The sequence below is a fragment of the Kryptolebias marmoratus genome, linkage group LG20, assembly GCF_001649575.2.
Source record: "Kryptolebias marmoratus isolate JLee-2015 linkage group LG20, ASM164957v2, whole genome shotgun sequence".
NCBI classification, from domain to species: domain Eukaryota; kingdom Metazoa; phylum Chordata; class Actinopteri; order Cyprinodontiformes; family Rivulidae; genus Kryptolebias; species Kryptolebias marmoratus.
Window position 1 is genome coordinate 5,799,732 of NC_051449.1, and position 22,038 is coordinate 5,821,769.

Here is a 22,038-nt window from a genome sequence, read left to right on the forward strand (position 1 = left end):
TTCTTGTACCATAAGTGGCAGAAGACTCTTATAGTCACACGTGTGAATTTTCAAGTTTCTACAGTGTTTTATGTAGGAGATATAACAAGTTAAAAAGAGCCTACTTCCAGTCTTGATGAAACTGGGCGAAACTTTTTAATGAATGAGTAATCAGAATGCCTAAAGGCTCATTCATTACCACATTTAATTAATAAAACACTTCAACATGTGCATGTTTCCTAGAGCGGCTGAAAAGGTGTCTTTATCTGTGGTTAAATTGCAGCTTATCATATACAACATTTCTATGTAGCATATTTTAAAGCCTAGATTACAGTATTACTTTTGTTTTATAGGGAAAAAACAAACAAACCCATCCCGTGTTAGTTGTACTCTCCACTCTGTCTATTTGCACTTCACCTGAAGTTTGTTCAATTCTTTGGAGGAAATTGATCACAAACACTGTTCAGTCCAAAGTAAGTAGTTTAATTTGCTGAAGACTCATTTCAAATGTGTACCTATGATCACCAGAACAAATGTTGCGTTCTAATAAATTGGCCAAATTACACAAGCAGAACATTTAGTGCGGGACTGACTCGCAACGATCTATACTGCTTGTGTTCATTGGAATTCAGACTTTTGCATTCATTCAGCTGAGCAGCACAGTTTAAAGCTGCTTGACCTGATCTCATCTTTTTTAGTACATATTTTTGACAAATATTAGTCTGAAAGGGTTTTTACAGCAGTCTCAAAGGATAAGAGTCTTAGAATTCCCTTTTCTGTTTAAACTCCAGCCCATCTCACTTTTAAACCAGGTTTCACAGCAAAATGTGAGGCCAGCATATAACAATTAACCCATTTTTTGAGCTTATGGATACAAATTCTGTATTGTTTATGCCAGCCAGCTCATGCATTTCAGTTGTCCTCTGGTCTAGTCAGCACATTTTCTTGTATTTTGCTGAGGAAGATGAAGTTGCCACCTGGTAATCTATAAAAAGTACATTTCTTATGCAGTTTATTTAGATACAGTATATGTTTCACTGCAAACCTAAAGGTTTTACCTGACTCCAACTAAGTAGTTTTAAAAGCCTAACCACAGATGTTTTAATTAATGAGTAAAAACTACCAAATAAAAGTATAAATGATGCTTGAAGTTGTTGTTCTATCATGATTCAATTTTTAGTTCAATACCAAATTAATAATAAAATAACCCATAAAAAATCTTTTCAAGCAGGAAAGTTTTTTCACACCCACTCATAGCAACATTTTCAGCAGTTCTCATTCAATGGCAGTACAAAATATATGCAAAGGTTGTGATTCTGAAAATGTCTGAAAAAAGCTGAGGACAAAACAAGATAAATGTGCCCTATGTCTAGACACTTGCTTTGACGGAATGATGACGGTCTTCATATTTGCCTCATGGCTTAAAGGAACTTAACCCCAAAATACTTTCACCGTTGTCAGCTGAACTGCCATAAAAAAATGGATTCAAACTTTTTTTTTTCTTTTTTGACATCTTATTCACAGCAATCTTCATGACAAACATTTAGCTTGTAAAGTGCCTTGCTTTTGAGTCGGGCTATGAATCAGATTGCCTAAATAAATTGAAAAGTTTGTTTTCACAAGACACGAGAAAAACAGTAACCTATAAAACACATTGAAGTAATACAAGCTGTAAGTGATGAACAACATTGTTTTTGTTTCTTTTATTCCACTCAGTTTTGAAAAAACTATAAAATAAATACAAAATTCAAACCTTTTCACCTAAGGTGTGTCTTTGTTGTATGATTTGTGTGTTTGATCATAACAGTGGAAAGGACAAATTTAGGCTGGATTGTTGAGTGAGTACGTGTAAGTGTGGCTGGCCTGCGTTTACTGTTTAAGGAAGGAGGCGTTCAAGGACCATGACTGCTTAGAAGAGCGCCAGCTGAATATTGAGAGAATAAGAGACAGGTCCATGTAGTAATTTGTTCAATTCGTGCTACATTACACAAGCAGTTGACGAACTGAAGCACTCCAAAGAATCATTTTCTATGCAATTGTGTGCACTATACTGAAGAAGGCACACAGTTTCTGCCACTGATGATTTTTGGGAACAGTTTTAGTTCAGTTAAATTGATTTAAAAGCTGTGCAGCGGCTTATTTAGTTCTTGTTATAGAGGTCTTGCATTTTCGAAACCCTAAAATGTCCTCAGATTTCAGTGGATCCAAATGCTGTATTTCATTCACAAAATTATTGTGACCCTCAGACGTTTTTTTTTTTAAGTGACAGAGAGAAATCAACATGCTGACAAGAGAAACACTTAATGAATCGTCAATGTCAAAACAAGACCAATTACATGTGGCGTTCCAATGGCATGTTCTTTTCTTGAAAAGAACCATCCAATTATCAGTTTATGTGAGAGTATCCAGAGGATCACAACAATTGTCACTTGTAATTTTGTTATCACTCTGGTGATGAAAAATGTAACTTGGCAACCAAATGGATGACTTTACAGGACAGTGGCACAACAGGCCAGTTTGTTTTTGCACTTTATTAGATCTGACAAGCATGACTTCAATTACTACGGCCTAATTTTAAAGGTCTGATTTGCCAAGATGTCACTATTTGTACCAGAATATGACAATTTAACAGACACATTTAGACCTCAAAGATAAAATACAAACTTTATGGCCTATTTTAACACCAAAAAAGGAGAAATTCAGTCTAAACCAATTAGAATCAAAAACTGAGGAGGAAACCTTGGATTGTCCTCCTGAAAATCTAAGCAACACTGGTTCTGGTCTTATGCTTGTAACTGTGAGAGGCTCACTGGCCAAACACAAATTATTTTCAGGAGAAAAACAAGTTTTTCAGTTTGGACTGTAAAGACTCACTTCCACAAGACTAACTGCTAGGCTGCTGCAACACAAAATGGATTATGAGACACACAGGAAAAATCACTCCACCTCCTCGCGAGGACAGGCTTCAAAATATTGTTCGCTTAAACTTTTATAGCTATCCTTTGCTAAAAAACAAAAACGATATGAAACTAGCAATCCTTGAAGGAATGCCAAAGGTTGAAAAAAAAGTTCTTGTGCAATCTGTTAGCACTCAGAGTAACAGTTGGGGATAACTCTTGGCTACAACCACAACAAATTGTAGCTCAGTGTTTGCAAATCTGACTGAGTTTTAAGTTTTTTTATGTTTGTTAAGGTTTAGCCATGCTGAACTGGAATGACTTAAAAAGTAGTCAGTTGAATTTGGTTGTCTGAGAAATTAATCAGTTGTAGATGTGTATTCATTGATTACTTTCTGAGAGTTTCATTAAAATCTGTCCACTGGATCATGATGTATTTTGCTAACAGACACACAGACAGACTTATGCAAACACAGATGATCACTTAATCATCCACTTTTCATAGCAAAGTTATTAACTTGAATACAAATCAAGTTTTCAATTTTGTTACCATTGCCACAATTTTATTTGTTATAGGACAAATCACAAGCACAATGTCCTATAAATGATATGTCTACAGATTTCTGTTGCAAAATATAAAATATAGAATGTTCAGGTACTAAAGTATGTTTTTAGAACGTCTGTATGGGGGTTTTAAGGTTTGTTACATTACAGTCATTTTAAGATTGTTTGCTTTTAAGTTATCTAAACAAAGTGTTAAATTACAGATTTCAAATGACACAAATTTCTGAGCTTTTATTTGATAGTACTGTGAACACAGTTTAAACGTATACAAATGTTTGTTTGCCCTATTTTCTATTATCACAAATCCATCCAGTTAGATCTTCTTCGAAAAGACGCACAGAATTGCACTTAAAGTGCAAACTGGCAACAGAAACACCACCTGAATGCATTTTTTTTTTCAGTCTACCTTATGTTACGTAATTGCTTCGAGGCTGTCTCTTCCCTCTTCTGGGTTCTAGCGCTTCAGCTTGGGGCATTATCGAGGCTGCAACCAACACCTCAAACTGATGCAAGGCAGAACCACTGTAGTCCAGTCTAATACTAACTCCTGCTTTGGGGGATTCTGGAGGGGAAAACTCCATCACCTCAATCTACACCCTCGTGGCAGGTGATCTATGAAAAATGTCTCTCCTTTGCTCTTCTTCACTGATAACCTGCTGGCACACACACACACACACACACACACATAGACTTTAAAAAAGATGAAGTTAACCAGTGGGATTTGGGTGAGAAGTCAGTGAGAAAATACCATGAGCACGATGTGTAAGAATAAATTATCCTTTTTGCATAGCAAAATTGTTAATGATTTGCCCTGCACTCATAAGTTAATTTAGTTCAACAATTTCACACTTTTTGAATTTCTATCAAAGATTAGATAAAATGATGAGACGTTGCCTGCCCAAAGACTGTTTTTCCAGTATAAACTCACACATCATATGGTGTTTCATGGAAGATCTAAAGAATAATATGACTGACAGTTTGGGTATGAAAAAAAAGATCAACTTTAACCCTAACCTTAAACCTAATTCAAGATGGCTGCCAAAGCAAATACAAAAATGACTATAACTCTATCAATTTTACAGATATTGCACTAAGATTTGGTGTAATAGTAGTTGAGGCTGATGCCCAACACACTGCACAACCTTGGGATTAACTAATGGAGTCAACCCTGTTCGTCTGTTTGAAAAACATCACATACAACACTGGATGGTTTCCAGTTAAACTTTCAAAAGTAATTATTGGCTGTACATCTACAACTGATTAACCTTTGGAGTCAACCCAATTTAAGATAGCCACTACAGCTAATCAACCTTAGCCTTGACAAAAACGGCTATACCTCAGTGAATTTTACAGATATTGAGCTACGATTTGGAGTTTTGAGTCGTTTACAACACAGAGCAAAGTGCTAACAGATCATGTAAATTCTTACAATACCTCATGAGATTGTGCATATTGTTATTTTCAAGGTTCGGCTACAACTCTGCCATTTCGAAAGATGGTGGGTGATATGCATTCCTTCAGGAAATTCTAGCCCTAAAAATGTTTTATTGGTTTTGATTCCAGTTTTTTTTGTCTGAAGGTAGTATTTTTGTATCAGAAGCACTTTGGCCTCAAAACCTATCCCTTCAAATGTATTACCTTAGAACTTGTAATATGTTTTATTTCTGCTTACAATTAATTCATTTCACTTTAAACTCCCCTCCCCTTTTTTATCTTCTCCATTTCTTTTTATGTTTCAGCTGCTCGCTTCTTCACGATTCCACGGCACTGACCACCAAGCTGCCACAGCCCTAAGTAAAACCCCCAAATCTGGTCATAAAAAAAATCTAGGTTAGAGGAGAATTTAGGACACCCTCAAAGAACTGCTGTTTGTAAAATATTCAAGTAAGAAACAAAAAATTGTGCTGCAGCTTTTGAAAGTGAGTCAACCTGGGGGATTTTTTGGCACACAAGCTGAACAGCTGCACGTACATCACAGTGGGGAGAAGTTCTCTTCCTCTTTTAATTATTTTTGACTATACAGTCATGATTTACCCATTTTCATCTGTTTGTCTAACGTCGTCTGTTATTTATGGAAAAAATATCAAGTTTTAATTCAGTCTTGGGTCTTTCCCTTTCATTGGCAAACCCAAAAATTCATTTTGTGGGTCAAATTAAATGACAGCACGCCCAGTGATGTGTACTTTCACAGATTTCTCTGCTTTTTCGAGACACACCACTAGGGGGCAATGTGCCACCTGCTGTCTGATCCAGGACTGGTTTCGGTGGTGGGTTCCAGTTCTCTGCTCTGTCACTGTGGTCTGCGACTAGTGTCGGCAGACCCAGAATATATGTGTGGGAGAATTGTAGACACACACCCAGAGGCAAGGCTACTTTTCATACAGGCAGGGATCTGAACGCTTGGACTGCGAATCATCAGATCCACCCACACATGCAGAACTAAATGAGGGAGATGATTCTTACTAGGCTCTCACTGTTCTTATTCAGACCTGACCCAGGCCTATCACACAGAATATTCTCAGGGACAGTTTTTTTTTTTTCTAAACCTAATTCAGCTCTAGATGATTGTACCATCAGACATCTTTAGCTATTTGCTGAGCTTTTATGTTCAGATTTATAGCTTATTCAAGTTTTATCTTCATTTCAATATTATTTTATGTAAAAGTTGAATATTACATCAACTTTTTTTCAAAATGTGAATGAACCTCTTTAGATGTTCTCTATAAATCACCCTCACTGTTGAACCGGTCGACTCTGCTAATTTAAACCCCTGCTTTTATAAGCAAGCTGATGTAATATCTGAGTTAAAACCGTGGTGCCTGTTTTTAGCCAGAGGCCTACACCTTCTATAGGCTATGGAACATAAATGTATTGCTTTTCAGTTGCTCTCATGCAAATGTGCTCTTCTATCAACCAGTGGAGAGCTTCACATGTAAAAGCTCTCATGTGACGTTGTCTAATGTTCCTATTTGTTCTGATGTGCAGAACGCCGGATGTGTGGAAAAATAAAAAAAGGCAGAGACACGAGGTATACTGCACCCTGAGCCATTACGCAGTACATGCTGTCAAGCATGTTGTTTCAACTTCAGCTTCATTATGCATGCTGTCACATTTAAGTGTCTTTGTGTCTGTTCAAGTGAAAGAATAAGGTACGGTATCTGCTACGTACTGTATATAACACTGCTATAACAGGAATTTTAAAAACTTGTTTTAATTTATGCTCAAATTAAACCTCTTTGTGTTTGATGTAGCCTCTGCACTGATGTTACAATTTAGGCTTACGTCATTTAAAAAAGCAGGCTGGTTCATATCTTTTTATCATCATTTTTGCCTGTGTAACAGCATTTGTTACAGCTTCAGCCATAGTTAATGGTTTTTGTTTTCTTTTGTTGTAATCGTGTTTCATTTTAAAACGTCTTTGCTTGTACAGAACAGCGAGTTCCACCTCTTCTTTGCTACCAGTTTACCAATCGTGTCAAGTTGGGCAGGTAATTGTCTCAGTATATATAAGCCTTGTTGTTCTTTCAGTTGCCAGACTGGTTTTGTACTCCAGCTCAGGCAGGCTTTTCAGTCACTTTGTATAAATTTGGTTTTCAGGTTGGGTTTCTTGCTTAATAAGTCTTGCCTGAGCATTTTTAATGTCATTTTTTTTAGAACCTAATTTTTGCTCTGCCCACTGCCTGTTTTGTTTTCCTGCAAACGTACGTAAATGTTTTGACTGCCTACAAATGCATTACATCTAAGCCTGGTAGGAAGTGAGTTGTAACTCTTTGGACTTTTACCTTGACTGCTGCCGAATGCAAAATGTTTTTGCTTATGTCTGTCTGTGAGTGTGTTCATTTGTCTGTATTGTTCACAAATATCTCATCAACCAGTGGATGGATTTTAATGAAACGATTAGAAAGTAGTCATTGGATGCGCATCTACAACTGATTAACTGTTGGAGCCAACTTATTCCAAGATGGTCGCCGCAGCCAACTGACTTTAGCAAACACAAAAATGGCCATAACTTTGCCAATCACTGTTGGCATCAACCCTGTTTGTCTTATAGCAAAATATTGCATGAACTACTGGACGAATATTAACAAAAGTCTCAGAAAGTAATTAGTTAACGAGCATCTACAACTCATTAACTTTTAGATTCATATTTAGATGACATCCACAGCTAAGCAAGCTTAACAAGTGCAGAAATGGCTGCAACTCAGTTACATTTACAAATATTAAACTAAAGTTTCCTATGGTGGTAGCTGAGTATTTTACATTGATTATAAAAGAACCAAACTGCAGCACAAAGTCCTCTCAGCACATATTGAAGATTATCAGAGAGCCTAAAGTCTCTACTTAGTGGTGCCCAGTTTTTGCGTGAAAATGTTCTTGTTCCCTGAACCCTTTTTTCCACAATTTAATCCATGCAAATCTTGGTATTTTGATCCAATGTATAATACTTTTAATCGACTATTTAACATATGATGCATTTCATTACATCAGTCAGGGTTAAATTGTTTCCAGATGAATTTATCACTGCAGTATTTCTAATAAGAATGAAGGAATGGTTCTCGTAGAACTCAGCTGTTACTTTCTGATTGTTTAACAGCGTTTATATTCTGTTGCACAAACGTAAACATCCAAAATCCTACATGAATATGTCATATTTACAGATTTTAGGTGAAACAAAATTGCAATTCCTTTTCTCTGTCTGTTGTGGATGAGAAGAAGCTTCAGTAGTTTCACATCAGTTATGTTCAAAGACACGTAAAAAAAAAAAGCGAAAACAAACAAACAAACAAAAAACCATAAAAATATGTAACATCTAGGTAAATACTAGTAAAGCCGTCTTTCTTGTTTCACTGCCCATGGAAGGCTGCTCTGATCAGCGCCGGTGCCCCGACACTCCTGGGAGGAGAGATGTTTCACCCTTCAAAGTTACACGTCGTACTGGAGAAACCAAACAGACTTACAGGAGGGAGGAAGGTGGAGAAGAAACGAATAAAAACTTTTACCAAATATAACCAACCTGCACTGCAGAAGCAGAGGCAGAAGAAGCAAAAAGCCACAAATAAGATGAAGGAAGAAAACAGAGCTGAACTGAGAAGGGGAAAACAATGGCTCGGATCTGGCAACGATTAAAGAAAACTGGGAGGCAAATACGCTGAAGCAGAAAAAACAACACCTCAATCCAAACGCAAGGCCAACAACCTAATAATGAAAACCAGAGGATGAGAAAGGACAGAGGTAAAACCTTGAAATTACTTTATACGTGAACTCATGCAATGTCTGTTTGTGCTCAGAAAATGTTGTTAGAATGGCTTTCAGCTATTTCCGCACCAAATTTAGCTCAATATCTCTAAAGTTGACTAAGTTATAACTATTTTTGTGTTGGCTAATGTCAGGTTGTTGTGGTTTGTCAGCTTGATGTGCTGAGGAGTTATAGATGTACAGCTAATGATTACTTTCTAAAAGTTTGACTAAAAACTGTCCATGAAATATTTTGCTAACAGATAGTGTTGATTCCAATAGTTAATGGCAAAGTTTTAAAAACAGATCTTGTGTGATCATTAGTGTGATAAGTTGGGGATGACACTCAGCTACTACCACACCAAACATGGCTCAATATCTGTAGTTCTACCTGAGTTATAGCCATTTCTATATTGTTCAAGGTCAGTTGGCTGTGGCAGCCATCTTGGATTGGGTTGACTCCAGAGGTTAATCACTTGTAAATGAACATCCAATGATTACTTTCTGTAAATGTCATTCAAATTTGTCCATTGGTTCATGAAATATGTTGATAGCAGACAGATGCCGCTCCTCCCTTCCCTCCAATGTATTTTTCATAAATGTTTTCGGGTTGTACAAAATGATAATGTGTTTTCTGTACTTTCTGAAATGTTGAGATATTATTTTGCTGTTGTTGTGTTTTGACTAGTCTTGTGCGTTACACCTCGGGGTGCGAGATCTATGACCTAGATCTGTAATGAGCCAGGCATTTTGCAGGGGAAAGAAAATAAGCTTCTGCCTCTAAAAGCAAACGAACAAATCTTTAAATCACTTTTGCATTTCAGTAGCATTTAGTGAGGGAGGGTCAGTACAAGGAAGAGTAGCTTGCTGTTGTCTCTTTCTATTATCTTTCCTTGTCTCTTACCGTTTGTGGCAACTCCTGCATAATATGTGCTGCGAGGTGGGCTTCAGCTTCACTGTGGGACACAATGGGAGGTTGGGAATCAATAACCTACCAGAGAGTGCGTGCGTTTGAGAAAACAGAGACTTTGCATATATCCAGCCGAGTGGAGAGAGTAATTTCCTTTCTTTGGCACAAAGCACTGATCCCTGGAACATGGTTCAGTATTTAGGCGGAAAGCACAAAACATTTTACACTCCATAGCCTCTTTATTGAGGATAGCTGACCAGCTCCAGATTGGATTCTTTTCCCACTTAAAAAATATAGAATTCTCTCAGTTATTCATTTGGAAAACCTCTTCTAAAAAAATAATAAAGAACGGAAAAGTAGCGCTCATCCCGAGTTAACTCTTGATAAGCGTAATTGCCTAACAGATGCAAAATAAGTGAAATAAAGGCAAATAAAATGATGAGTGACTCCATAGAACTCAGAGCAAAGACTGAGGATTTTAACTTGTAAAAAATCCACAGCTTTACTGTGAATTTAACATCCGCTCTGTTTAATTAGGTGAATATAATGTTCAGACTGCTGTCCTCTGATTGACACAGTATTTTATGACCTACAGAGACCACAGTGGGTTTAAAAACAGAACAAACATTAAACCAAAGAAGAAGAAGTATGCAGATAAAAAGGGGTCCAAACCATTTCTAAAGCAACATGTTTTTAATGTGCACTGAGGCAGTTCAGACATGTATTCCGTGATATTTGAAAGAAGAAGAACTGTTTTTAACGACAGATCTGAACAACCCCTACGTATCTTTTACAGTGATCATATATGTTACCTGTGCTCTTGCGAGCCTCCTCCACTGAAAACGTTTGCTGCATGCCGCTTTGTGTTTATGCCTGAAAAGTGTGCTCCAGTGCATGTTTTTGTAGTTGTGCAAACATACACTGTGGAGGAGCCTTTGATTTACAAAACCTGACAGCTAACTGTGGGAAGAGCAGCAATTTTTAATGTATGGCATGCTAGCTATCCAGTCTTCTTGGCGACAGTCATGTTTTTTTTCCTTGTAGCTTGTGTCTGACTTTCTGACACAGGAGCAAGGTTGCTGACACAAAGCCACAAAAATGAAGAACCCTCTGTTCGCTCTTTGCCCTTTTTGCCTGCCTTGAACTCTACAAATCTCTGTTCAAAAGTAAAACTCTGTGTCTCACTGGGAGGATGTACAGTCACTACTGACCTTGCCGTCCATCACATTGCATATTTACAGTAAACACTGGGTCAGCTGGTCTTTTTTCCAGTCTTTCCATTTGGAAAGTTATGACGCTCACATTTTCAGTGTAACCTCTTTATATTCCTTGTTTGTACTGATCTCCTGTCAGTGCCACTCATGGCATTGATGAGTCTGTTTGTTCAGCTCCTCTTCCCAGCATCACTTCACATAGCTTCTATTTACATCCACCCTCTTTCTCTGTATGACTAACATTGACTTTTGTTTTTTTTTTCTCCTCCATCTTCAATCAGCAAGCCATTTTAACACAAAGCACTGCCACTAAAACCTTCTTTCATGTCCAGCAGTCAGATGTTTCTGGCCACTTTTGATTGCTGTTGATTTGCTGGAAATGGCGCATCAACCATTATAACACATTTATGGTCCCTTTGTCAATACTTTCCCAAACCTTAACTGAACATTTTATTTTTGAAATTTATGTGCTTAAGCTTTACTCATGTAGAGATTTGGAAGAACATTGTTTTATCTACTGATGCTGAAAGTTTTTACCTGCGTCTGTGCAGGTTTGCGTGTGTGACTTTGACTGTAGTGTTGGCAAAATATCTCTTGAACCAGTGGATGCATTTTAATGAAACTCTCAAAAAATAATCATTAAATGAACATCTACAACTTATTAGGTTTTGGAGTGAACTCATTTCAACATGTCTGTCACGGCCAATCAACCTTAGAAAACACAAAAACGGCTATAACTTAGATAATTTTACAGATATTGAGCTAAGGTTTGGTGATAGTAGCTGATCATTATCCCCAACATACTCTGAGCACTATACTTTGTTCAAAACCTTTGTTTAGAACTTTGTCATTAACGATTAAGAGTCAGCTCTGACTGTCTGTGAGCAAAATATCTCATGAGCCACAGAACAGACTTTAATGAAACTCGAACATGGTAATCATTGACTGTACCTCTACAGCTGATTAACTTTCAGGGTCAGCCTAAATCAAGATGGTCACCACAGCTGACTGACATTTGTCAAGACAGGAATGACTATAACTCAGTTAGTTTTACAGATACTGAGCTAAAACTTGGTGAAGGCGTAGCTGAGAGCATCCACAACACATACTCTGAGCACTATCACACTTCATAGGATCTCACAGTATACTATGAGATTGTAAATAATAAAAAAAAAAACAGCAAAAAAACCCCCAAAACAGCAACAACAAAACAACCGGTCTTCTATTCTGTAGCTGTTCTGTAGTTTCTTTTTGTTTTGTTTTTTTAATCAGCATATGAGATTGTACATAACATCATTTACAAGATGTTCACCAAAACAGCTATAACTCAGTTCCCTTTAAGATGATTTTAGTTTAAAACTCTGGCATGGAAGGCGGCGGGCAACATGCATTCCTTCAACGAATGCTAGGCCTTTCATTTTATTTCATGTAGCCATCAAGATGTGCCTGATTGAGTGTGTTTGTGTTCGCTTACTTGTAGAAGTGTGACTCTTCTTGTTGCAGCCTCGGGGGTTGCTGGTTGAGCTGCTTGGGAGGGGCGCTGCAGTATTTACCACCTGCTTTGAAATAAGCCTTCTGTGCAACAGCGATAGTGTCATACGGAGTGAAATGGTAGTGATGCCTCTGCATTTCAATGGCTCCTGTTTTTAGACTAATCTTTTCGTGGCGTTCCTACTTTTATTAGACTGCCTACAAGTGGTGAGTGGGGAGGCAGAGAGAGGAGACAGAGTGGGGCTGACAGGCAACAATTGTCATGTTCATTTCTTTCTGACAACTTGCTGGCTCCCTGGGTTATTTCCATTCAGACGACAAATAGACTCGGCTAATGTCCGCGCTTCGGTATCGCTGCATGCCAACAAATCTGAGCTGCCTGTTTATGAAAATTCTTCTCTTTATGTCAGAAACTAATGTAATCAAAACTAAGTTTGGTTTGAAAAAAAAAACCAAAAACATTTTTGACTTATTTCTTTAGTTTGTATTATCACCAGCCAACAAAAGTTAATGGGCAATAGGGTATTTGCCATTGTCTGTGCATGTGTGGATTTATTTGCCTGGGCTCTCAGCAAAATATTTCAGGAGCCACAGAACAGATTTTAAGTAAGCTTTCAGAAAATAGTCACTGAATTAACATCTACAACTGATTTAATTTTTTGAGTCATCCTAATTTAAACCGTCTGCCACAGCTAAGCAAACTTCTCAAACACAAAAAAACCTCAACTCAGCCAATTTTACAGATATAAAGCTAAATTTTGGTGTGGTTTTAGCTGAGGTTTAGACCCAACACATACTCAGAACACTAACTGATTACACAGGATCTGTTTTCAAAACATTACCAAGAACTATTGTAGTCAACTTTGTCTGTCAACAAAATAGCTCATGAACCACAAGATAGATTTTAAAATAATCACTGATTAACTTTTGAAGTCAGTCCAACTCAAGATGATCACCACAGCTAATCAACATTAGCACACAGAAAAATTGCTATACCTCAATAGATGTTTTAAATATTGAGCAAAAATTTGGTTTGGTAGTAGCTGATTGTCACTCACAACACATACTCCGAGCTCTACCAGGTTACTTAAGGTCAAGTGAGATACTGCAGTATTCAAGGTTTGACCTAAATGGCTATAATTGTCATTTCTTAACACAAGATAATCTTAGTTTAAAACTCTGGCTTTAAAAGGAGGTGGGTGATGCATTTTGTTGCAACATGCTTCAGTATCTCTTCTGTATTTACATACTGAAGTTCTGCTGCGAAATGCACCAGACTTAAGTTAAAACTACAAACTTTTTCAACAACATCCCGTCTTTTTCCCATTGTACAAGCTCAGTTTACTTCAGTATGCTCTCTGTAGGCATATCGTTAGCTTAAAACATACGGCTCTGTCTCACTAACTGGATGCACATCACACACTGACCCCCTGTGGCGCCCCAAACTGCCTTGGGTGCTCTCAACAATAAGATGAGTCAGACAGAAAAATGAATTCTTTCTTTTTTTGTATCTTTTATCATTTCAGCCACCTTATGAGAGCCTAATGCCTCATGGGGAGAGAAAATTTGTGGAACATATTTCCTCTCCTAACTGACATTCTGATTTTACACAGAAGCAGATTATTTTTCCTTTAAACACGAATGCCCTTGTCAAATTTAGCACAGTGTGCAGCATTCTGGCCCAAATCCCTGCCCTCTCTGCCACTTGTGTGTTCCTCCTCTGTGATTAGTAAATGGTGAAAAAGGATGTATAAAGCCTTTTTTCAAACTCTCACATTGCAGTTTTTAGCTCTAATTTGACACCATGTTAAAGTTTATGAAACAGCAGCACTGTCTTTAAACGTCTATGCTGTCTGATTAGCTTTTGCAGACCTAACATCGAGGAAATCCCAGGACACGCTTGGTGATCCTGACTTATGTTCTTTCCATTTTGTGTCTGTCATAAATTCCTCCTGTCTTTGCTGATGTCTGAGTCTCATCGCTGACTTATCTCTCCAGAAAAGATGTTTCAGTATATAAAAATAGACTGAAAGGCTTTAAAACTACAACAATTTTGGTGAGTATGGCTGAAGTTGCAAGTTAAATACGAGAACAGAAACACATTAAAAACCTTGTCAAAAACCATGTCACCTGCTGCCTTTCATGACAGTTTTACAGTAAGATCATCCTATACTGAGAAATGATGAAATTGTAGCCATTTTGGTTAAGCTTTACAAATAAAGTTGAGTGCAGTCTCATGAAACATCATACCAACAATTTGTGTTGTGAATGACAACACACGTGAATATTTTAGATATTTCAGATATTTTAGCATAACATCTGAAAAACTGGTAAAGATATAGACTTTTTTGTGTTTTCTAAGGTCAGTTGGCTGTGGCAGCCATTTTCAATTAGATTGGTTCCAAAAGATAACTATTTGTAGAGATTCATCAAATGATCGTTTTCCCGAGACTTTTTAAAATATGTTTTATGATTTGTGAGATATTTTGCTAACATATACAACAATACAGAATCTGTAAAAATAAACTTTTTAAAGCTATTTTTGTGTTTCCTAAGTTTGATTAGCTGTGGCAGCTATGCTGAATTGTGTTGACTTCTAAAGTTAATCAGTTGTAAATCTAGCTTCAAGCTTAATGCAGACATCTTTCATTCATCCATCTATCCATTCATTCGTTTTCTTTTAGCCAGTTTTCCTTTCCATGTTGCAGGGCAGCTGGTGCCTATCTCCAGCAGTCACCATGTGGGAGGTTGGGTACACCCTGGTCATGTCAGGCTAGTACAAACATCTCACAAAATAGTAAAATGTCTCAGTTCTGCACCTAATCATCTGATTTTTTGTTATTTTCAAATACGTTTATGGTGTACATTTTTGGCAAGTGACTGATAAATGCTATGTTTAGCATTTTACACCATCCCAACTGTTTTGGAGAAGAGTTTTTCAAACATCATTAAAGATTATTAGAATTAAAAGGCCTTAGTGTCCATGTTGCTTCCAAGCTCTTGTAAAGATGCTCATTCAGGCACACTGAGGAGTGGATTAGGCTCCAGCTAAAGCGGCAAGAACTGCAGCAAAATGCAGTAAAGCTGACAGGGAACAAGCTGTAAGTTTGCTGCTGAGTGTGATTCATTGGACTGTTGACCTTCCTTTAAGGGAGATGATGAACAACCTGGTATCAGACCCCAGGCATCAGGCCCAGCTCTCCCTCTCAGCTGTCTGCAGCTTCACCTTCAGCTCACATTCAATCACTTTGGCAGCCTTTGCCTGATAAATACCCACCATATGGCTACCTTCCTCACCTCTTGCTCCATCCTGCAAAACAAACAACTAAATGTCAATGCAACAGCAACGGTGCCAACCCGTCCTCCCATAAGCACAATATCCCTTCCAATCCCTTACCCCACAACCCCTCACCCTCCCATAATAGCCTGCATTACTGCAGCTAATGGAGGAGATGACAGACAAATTGGTGCACTGTTGCCCTTGCTAAAGTACTTGGAGTTGAAAATGAATACTAGGGTCGTGTTTTATCTTGTTTTCCAAGCAGACTTTAAAAAATAAAACCTTTATCATGGAGTCTTTTGCATTTTTACTTATATTATTTATAAACTTAAAACACAAAGTAAGGACATTTGCTGTGTGGCTGATTGTTTCTTTGTTGCAAAATTGCTGCTTGGGACTAAATATTATACCTTTAGAAAGCCTGTTTATTGGCTTTTAAATTGTGCCACATTTATGTAGAATATGTGGAAAATAAATATGCAGATTGTGCCCATCAAAGATTTGCCACATCTTCTCTGCCAATGACAAACAGTTTATTCTGATTTTTACTTTTGATTGGTGTTTATTGGTTTAGATGACTGTAGTCTGAAGAAACACAGCATATCGGCTATTGAACAATTTATTCGCTCAACAAATGGGGGCTTCAGTAGCATGTGGAAAAACCATACACAGCTGCAACCTCCGGGCACCTTGTCCTCATGCTGCTCACCAGCTTGGTCACATTTGCACAATGGTATCCCATTCTTTAACCAGCTTTTGTCACAAGCCAGCCAATGTGGTTGTGATGGTCACTCTAGACCAATCAGCACGCCCAAGCTGATCCCACAGGTGTTCAATGTGGTTGAGGTCAGGACTGCAGGTAGACCATTCCATCCTCTGTACTCCCAAATTCTGGAAGCAGTCTCTGATAAACTCCACTCTGTAGGAGTGAGCATTGTCATCTTGTAGGACGGAGTTCTATCCCAGACTGTAGAGATAAGGGATTGTCACTGGTTGCTCACAAGTGCTGACAATCAGGCACCAATTAGGCACCTGATTGTCAGCACCCGGGGCACCAGAAGCTCAAAACAAGAGTCAATAGCAGAATTAGTAGAATAAGCTTTTTGGCATAAGCAGAGAAGATTTGGCAAGTTTTGCATGGGTGCAACCCACATACTCAATTCTGCTGCTTAACTCACAAATATGTTTTCCCAACAAATGTGGCACCATTTAAGGGGAAATAAACAGGCTATCCAACAGTATAAGATTTACTGCCAAGAATTATTGTTACGACAATAAAATAATTGACCAAAGGCAAAGTTCCTTACTTTTTGTCCTATGTTTATATGGACTATTTAATTAGAGCCCAGCTGTTTTATGTATCAGGGCAATGGCACAAGAATGCCCCAAATCCTCACATCCTATAAAAGAGATCTGTATTGGCCTGAAGAGACTTTCTCTTAAACCCTGTAGAACATGCTGCTGGCATGTCTGGAAAACAAGCAGAGGCAGTTATTATAAGTCCTAAGGCATTTCTGCTCAGCCTTGGGGATCTTGCCTGGACAGAAATTGGCTTGAGGGTTCACTGCGGAATTCACCAACACACACACACATATCATGTTCAAAAGCAAAGGCGTGTTTCAAAAGAGCACGAGTGTGTGCAAATTGACATAAAATTTCAAGGAAAACAAGGGAAATATATTACAAAACTCATAGTTTGTGATGTTCATATTTTGATTGTATTCCTAATACCTACAGTACAAAAATATTTTTCGAAGTCTGCTCTGGTCAGCTACACTTCTGCAGAGCAGTATGCTGTTGCTGTAATGAGACCACCCTGTGAGCAATTAGGTTCCTTAGGTTTCCTTGGAAACACTCATTAATTATGATCCCTTAATATGAATGAGCACATTATTCGACAGTGCTATGTAACATTTTAATGTTGCTATTTAAATGCAAATTTTGACTTAATGACCCCAATTGAATTGCAATGAATAGTTTCAATTTCAATGTTTATGCCTTTTTATGTGCCCAAGTTGTTCCCGCGTTGCATCACAGCCAGTCATTTTAGTGCACAAAAAAGTAAGGGGAAGTAGCTTTTGTGTGTATTGTAGCAATCATAGCCATGCTTTATTATTCATGGAAAAAAATATTTGACATAAATACAAATAGTTCTTTTGTGAATTGATTGTAAAATTAATTCTGTGTAATAAGTGTCAGTTTAAACGTTATTAAATTGTCCCCACATAGTTCCAGCAATAACTGCAAGCGTCAGAGTCTCTAAAAGGCCGTAGATTAGGTCGTCTCTGAAAGAAATTGTGAATCTCCCCCATGGCTGGCGTCATGGTGGGTCCCATCAAATGCCATTGAACACATGCCTCAGCTGTAACCTTGGCCAATCCTCCATTCCCTGCAGGGCTCATGCCGGTCAGAGTGGGTTGTAATACGACTAATCAGGCGCTTTAACTTTTATGTAAATAGCCCTGGCTTATGAATCTTTAAAGAGGTGATGTCAAAGACAAAGAGGGAGGCAGGATGAGGTGAAAGAACAGAACTGTCAGAGATGTGAGCTCTAAATCTGATTATCCGCTGCTGCTTTGGAAAGATACAGTTGCACATTAATGAAGTCATACAATTAGTCTTATTAGTGCTGCTGCAGTCAAATCTGGGCAAAGATGCATCATCTGTCCTAGAGCCTGTTTTCAAAGTTTCTTCAGTGGGAGCAGGATATTTTCACACCTGTCACATTTACATGAAAAAACCGAATACGGACAAATAAAAAGTTACCCTGTTGTGCTCAATGGCCTAATTTAAAGTTAAAGGAGTAATTGTTAGGCCTTAAGGCATGAAGAAGCAACAGCCATATATTGACAGAAACAGATTAATAGTGACATAGAATAACAGCGTTGCTCGGCTGAGCTAAACGTAATTACTGACCTGCGTTTCATGCTACCGTAGGCTCTGACGTTCACTCCGTCACACACACAGGTATGTACACTCCACCACTGTTGCTGCAGCACAATGATTTTATGATTCAGGTCAACAAGAGGCCTTGGGCACAAACACTTCCTTTCTCTCACAACCTAATTTGTGAAGAATAATGGCTTTGATGTTCACTGAGACCAAAGTGCACCGCCACTTTGGAGGAAAAAATATCGGGGTCCCTTGTTGAATATTTAGCATCATCATAAATCTTTTTAAGTACAGTAGCTATATAAGTTTATCTAAATATTATTTATCTTGAGATAAATAAGTAGCTTAATTAGTCATCATGATCAGGTTATGCAACATGCAGCGAAAACAACACAGAAGTCAATTTTTTTGTCTATAAAATATGTATTATAGGGCATCACCTAAGTTGTACTCATTTTCAGGGTGTCAAATGTTGCACCTTTATCAAACACGATACTCTTTCTAAGATGCAGTCTTCTTTAGTATCAGTATGATGCTGCACTTATATTTGTCCCTGGGGGGAAATCCTGCCTCATGAATAAGCACAAGGTCCTTAAAAGGAGGTGAAATGATTACTGGTAGAGTAAGTCCCTGGATGTGTTGGAGGAGACTTGGCATAGACTCACAAATGTTTCTGTTTCACTTAATTTTGCCTTAAAGAACACAACTCAAGTCTTTGGTGAGTTCTGTGTAAGGTTGCTGCTTACTTACTGTTGACTGATTTGCTTTTAAACCTACATTTTTATAATGAAGAATGTTACGGAGCTTATTGTTTAATGACTACATGCACTGCATGTTTAACAAAAAGACACATTTTTTTCTCAAGTTTTTGACTTTAAATTGACTAAAACAATTATGCAAATGTTAATCAAGAAAGTGTTCATCAGTAACAAAATACCATTTCTGCTTCTAGACTTTTAAATTACACATCTGACAGTCTCCCTTTTTGACCTACAACTATGTTGTAAACAGTGTAAAAAGAGCTGAATGAATCCAAACCATGATGTTTCCTAAACCTGACTAAAGTGTAACAGCAATAAATCTGAAGTTCAGTCACAGGATTTAAGCTCAGGTCCTCTGGCCACATCTGATGATATAATATGTCTTAGTATTGTTTACTAATTTAAAGCATCTAAAATGTTGCTCCTCTTGTCAATATATTTATATATTTGTACTTTGGTCAGCTGCACAGTCAGTGTTTTCATTTTAAATCAGTCTTGATTAATTTTTTTAGACTGCCCTTTTTGGCATTTTTGGAAATTTGACAGAATACAAAAGTCACAAACTCATCTGTCAAAAATTATTTAATAAAGATTTAGTTACATTTGGAATGCCCCTTTTTGTGTTTGCCTGACTTCATCTTGGGCTTTTGTAATTGGGACAAGATTGGATTAGAACAGGAAATGATGAGGACAGAGAGGAGCTGTTGCACGGCTGAACGTAATCCACTTTTAGGCCTACTATTTCTGCAGTGCCTCCAATTTTTGAAAATTTAATTTGTATTTGAGTTTTTGGTCTGCTGATGGTAATTGTTTCTCTCATTGACAGGGAGGGTGTCAGTTATTCTCTGCACTCAAGGTAAAATGTTTCTGCTGTCAGTTCAATAAGATTTATTTCATTGTGACTGAGCCATATCGCATTAAAACACAGTTAGAAAAAATCACAAACAAAGATAACAAAAATTTCCTTTATTAAAGCAATAAATAATAGACTTTTTCTTAAAGCTCTTTGGTGACTGTAGAAGAGAAGTGCAAGAAACAAGAGACCGTCTTAAATGAAGGTTTATCCGGGTGTTTCAGAGAGACTGTCTCTCCATGTTAGAGACGTTCTGCCTGTTCTTGCAGAACAAAAGCTGCATGAAAATAACCATGCTTCTGGCACTATGGTTCACTTGAACTTATTTCAAGAAATCAGCAGAACATAAAGGCTAGGGCAAGCCATCTGTATGATCCAGTTCTGTATAAAAAACAGAATCTGTTTTGCAGCTAACCCTTTGATTGTTTTCCGTTTTTTTTTTTGTTTTTTTTGTATTATTATACAGAATGCTGACTGGTGAAATAGCCCCCTGTCAAAACCCATTCACTCACTGCAAATTAATTCCTGTCTGTTCACTATGCAGCTGAAAGAAAGTTTGAAGCCAAAATGAAAGACTTTCCAATTTAGGCTCTTTTGTGGGAAAAGAGGTCAGCCGTAGGAAAATGAGTAACCAAACAGATAGTCTGATTTAACACACTCTTACAGGAATACATGTATGCAGTGATGTATAAGACACCCTAATTGGAAGTAATAAAGCAAAAGCTCAACAAGGCATGATGCAAAGGGAGGTAAACAAGGTAATTTTGGAAGAGTTCCTAACCACAAACATGAGGTAGAAAATAAATATACAATGCACACCATAGTGCTAAATTAGTCCTAGTTAATATCTGCTTTGTGAATATGAAATAATTTTGAATAGTCTCCACTTGCAAACTGTGGTTAAAATAAAAGGATGCGCCTTTGAGTTCCTACGTTTCCCAGGACCGAAATTGTGCAGCAATGCTGACAAGAAAGGAACAGCAAAAGAGCTCTTCACAGCACTTTCATAAAGCAAATCATATTTCTACAATGACTACAATGAATCCTGAAAAATCTTTTCACAATCTTTCCTCTCGCAAGCATAATTATTTGTGGTTAAAGTCAGAACAAAATGACAACATTTAATAGGGAACTGATGTTTTAGGTATCTAAAATATGTCAAACTCCAATCTTAGATTAAAGATAGAGGCCACTACTCAGCAAAGTTACCTGTAAGGTTTGTTTGTAGTGAGATAGAAAGTGTTTTGACATAAAAAAGGCAACATCTGCAGTTTGCTGTTGTAGGCTAAAAACTATCGTTCAGCAAGTTCAAACGTAAAGTTTTGCCCCACAGTGAATATGCTTTATGGAAAAAAGAGCTAGCTCTGTCATCACTTGTAAATTTGCTATATTTTCCACAAATAGGCTGCACATGTGAAATCGATGGAAGTCCACTTCTGCCACTTTTATAAAAAAATGTTTTATTCTATGCCATAAGCATGAGATATTGTCTAAAAATGACTAAATACTAAGTCATATTTATGAGACGCTAAGTCATAATTTTGAGGTAGTGTCTCATGATTATGACATAGTCTTTCATAACTATTAGATGCTAAGTCATAATTTTGAAATAGCTAATAATAATTATAATATATATATATATATATTACTATTACTATTTAAAAAACAAACAACTTCAAAAATATGTTCATGTTATATACTCTCACTTCTGACAAAGGCAATAATAATTCAGAAATATTTACAAATAGTAAAGCTCTCCTTTCAAAAAGGATAGTACAAAATTTGACATTTTCATTTAAAAACACTTGTGAAAACATGTTTTAAAGCTAACAGCACATTAGAGTAAATAGCTTCCCAGGTTGAAATGTTATCTGATTGTTTTAGGAAAGAGTTGTGCTTCATTTATACAAAAGTCATATTTTAAAGTGACCCCTTTGTTTCTGTTTTGTTGGGCTGCGTTAT